Source organism: Pinus tabuliformis, chromosome 2_1, assembly GCF_031772625.1.
Source record: "Pinus tabuliformis cultivar Carrire ecotype Pingquan chromosome 2_1, CPIR1, whole genome shotgun sequence".
In the NCBI taxonomy this organism is placed as follows: Eukaryota; Viridiplantae; Streptophyta; class Pinopsida; order Pinales; family Pinaceae; genus Pinus; species Pinus tabuliformis.
The window spans coordinates 56671834-56675513 of NC_142299.1; positions in this window are offsets into that span (position 1 = coordinate 56671834).

The following is a 3680-nucleotide window of genomic DNA, read 5'->3' on the forward strand; positions in this document are numbered from 1 at the left end:
TTATGGCCTATGTTTTCTAGATATTGTACATGTACAAATTCTTTGTCCATTATCCTTTTCTTGAAAAGCATCACTTTATCTCATAAAAGACTATGTATATCTCTCAAATACACGAGGAATACATCTAGATACTTAGGAGAGATACCCAACATGATTGCCATCTTTTTAAGCTTGGTGGTGTACTCCAATACATTCTACCCTTTCCTCTACCTAAAGTAGTACCACCATATCAATTAGTCCTCTACATACCTAATAGGGTAGAATTGGCACTTAATGAGGTTTTTAAAATTCCTCCTACCTAGTTATTAGTTGATCATTCTCCAACCTAAGTGTTTCCATATGGCTTTACCCCCAAGTTAAAGCATGTCCCACTAACTTTAGTCTAGTAAATGATATCTTTTGTCTTCATTGATATGGTGAAGGATGAAACAAACTTCTAGTTGTTTCAACTAATGATTCAAGTTGCATCAATCTCAGCTTTGTGTGGCTTTATATCCACTTTTACCTCCATCTTGAATAAAGACTATGAAGGGTTAATGGCACTAGAACTTGGCTACTCTGTCTTAGGTTCTTTCCTTGACTCCTTTTCTGGGTATTCATTATCTTTGGTTCCCCCTCTGATATTATCTTTGAGTTATAATGTATGACATCTCTAAATGATTCAATATTTCTTGCTAGAGCCACCATGAGGAGGTTTACATTGTGATTTGTGTTAACTTGGGCTTCCAACCTCATAAATCTCTCTTTCATTGTATCATGAGGGTTATTGTGAGAAAACTCATCAACCATGGCTACAGTTATGTGACTTTCTTCTTAAATTAGTTCCCCTCTCCTTACCGGTTCTGAAAATACCCTAGAGAAATCTACTTTATACCGATATTATCTATTAACTAACTTGGATATTCACTAGAAGAGTTCATCACAATAAATCTACTAAAATGCTAAAATCTTTATTGTGAAGTTTAATTTCCCTTAGATCTCAAACTCCTTAATTATTAATTTTATGCTTAAATGCATGAAATAGATGAAATGCAAAAAATAGGAAATAGAAAATACTCACACGCCATCCACAAATAATCACAATGTTTAGCTTTGGAAACCTATTATGGGAGAAAAACCAACTAGAAGGCGAGGTCACTTTACTCTCTTTTCTCTAGTATGTAAATATGCAAATATAAAGAGAGAGGTACTCTCTATGGATTTACTTGAGACACTATGGCCTAAAAGACTACTACAAAATCTTATCCCCCCTCAATTCTTCTCTCTAACTTACCACTCACAATTTCTCTCCTCAACTATGGAACAAACGCAATGACCTAGAATGGAACCCCTTCTAGCACTCTAGTATTTAACATAAACTAATAGCCATCTAGTGGTAGAGGTTTTGTTTACTTAGTACACAATATGATAAAGTTATGAAAACTCTAAAATATTCTTGAAACTCTTTATGTGGTTTGTCACGCGTGTGCGAGTAATGGGAGCTAACTTGGCATCCACTTGTACCATGGAGGTTAACAAAGTATATCACTAAACTAGCCCTGTAAGTTGATTCATTGACTTTTTCACCCAAAAGTTATCAATATTTACGAAAAATAATATAACGATCGAATATGGATCATTGAAGATATTTAATTAATAACATTAGATTTTAATGCTTATTATATAAAAACAATGCATGACTATAAATTAAAAGAATTTGAGGTTATAATATACACATGCCAATAGTTTCTTGTTATTCTTACAATCCCATATGCATATTATTTCCAGATCAATTAATCATCCTAGGAAGAGCAAATATTTGGAATTGCAAATTTTTTAGAGTGCCATAAAAATGAGGATTATGATGGATCTAGGGGTAAGATGGACCTATACTCATACTAATTAATTTTTTTAGCATCTAATCCTTATGTGTATGTGTGCACGTGTGCATGTGTGTTGTTGAAAGATTAAACTAACATAAGCATTGATATCATTATTTTTTATTTATTTGTTAGTAGTATTAGTTGTATTTTATTTTATTTATTATTTTTATAACCTATGCAATCTCTTTATGAGCTGAGATAAGTTAGTGAAATTGTTCCAAATACTTACATTCAAAAATTATAAAAGTTACCCTACTTTTAGAATATACCACATCCTTCTCTTACTTGTACAATCTCTAGTGGTAAGTTCATTAGTGACTATTAATAGTCCTTTGTGAAAAAATTAACACTTTCTATAAATAAAATCTATTGTAATTACAATTTTGTAATTCCATATAATTTTTAAACCCTAATACTAATTATTTACCATTATACCAAAGCATATTTTAAAAAAATTAAATGCCACAGGTATATATTCATGTACCATTATACCAAAACATATTTTAAGAAAATTAAATGCCACATGTATATATTCATGTAGTGTTTACCAAGCTTCTAGAATGAACCTCTTAATGTATTACCTTACCTTATACCTATTAATATGTTAGGTTACTTTATTCATATCCTTGGATGTGGAATGTGCTATATATCTCTGAATGCTAATGATTTCAACCATTCCAAGTCTAATGTATTTTAGAAATGTGTGGTTAGAGATTTCAACAAATTGATGTTTTAGAATGTTTCTTTAAGACATACCTAAAATGAGTAGTTATTTATTTGTAAAAATTACATGTGTAATATGTTTTAACATGGTGTGGAGTTTGTTGAATTATGAGTCTCGTCTTTGTTGGTTGAGATGTGAAAGAAATACACTAATATTTTTTTTAAAGTTATGATTCGTCAATTGAGTGTATAATCATTTAATCAATGTAATACATAAATGAATGATTAAATCACATAAATAAATGACGTGGACAACTCGCCCTGACCTTTCCATTTTAATGTTAGTATTTTTAATATTAGTAAAACTGCGGAGCAACGCGGTAAATTCGGTGTAAGAAATTGGTAAGAAATTCTTCGCCTAAGATTGTGTCCCGAAAATTCCTCGCAGCCAGTAAGTGAGTGCGCGCCATATTTTTTCGTGATACACAATCGCTTTATCGCAAAATTCTTCGCGTAAAATTCTATGAAAGTCGTGCGTGGACAAAAATCCTTGGACCGTAGCAATTGCGAGCCATGTTTGTTTGTTCGCTTTCCAAAGTGATGTACAATCTCACATGTTGGAATGATAAGTGAAAGCAATCCGAACTTTTAGCCGTTGAAATTTTAGAAAAGTGTAGCTTATAATATTATAAATAGGTGTCATTTTTATAAATAGGAATTATTTCTAATGTTATTTTTTAGATTTTTTGGTGTGGAAATTTCGTGGAAAAATTTAAGGTGAAATCTTTTGAGGTGGAAAATCTCTAAAGCACTTTGATTGCATTGTGATTTCAATAAATACCTGCCAGATTTTAGGAAAATTTGACTAGCAAAACCCACCTTAAAAACTTTCAAAAAATCACACTAAAAACAACTCCTTATAAATATCTCACTAATCATGACCCTATAAACTCTAACACGAAAATTCAGTTTTCAATATATCTAGTATGTTTTCAATCTCTAACCTAAATATAAATATGTCTAATGTTTTTTCACACCATAAAAATATATGGATGTAAATTCATAGCAGTCTCTCATCTCACACACCTTTAAGTGTTGTTTTCCCACTCCAATTCCTTCACCTCATTATCTCTTTTAATATTATTAAAATTTTTA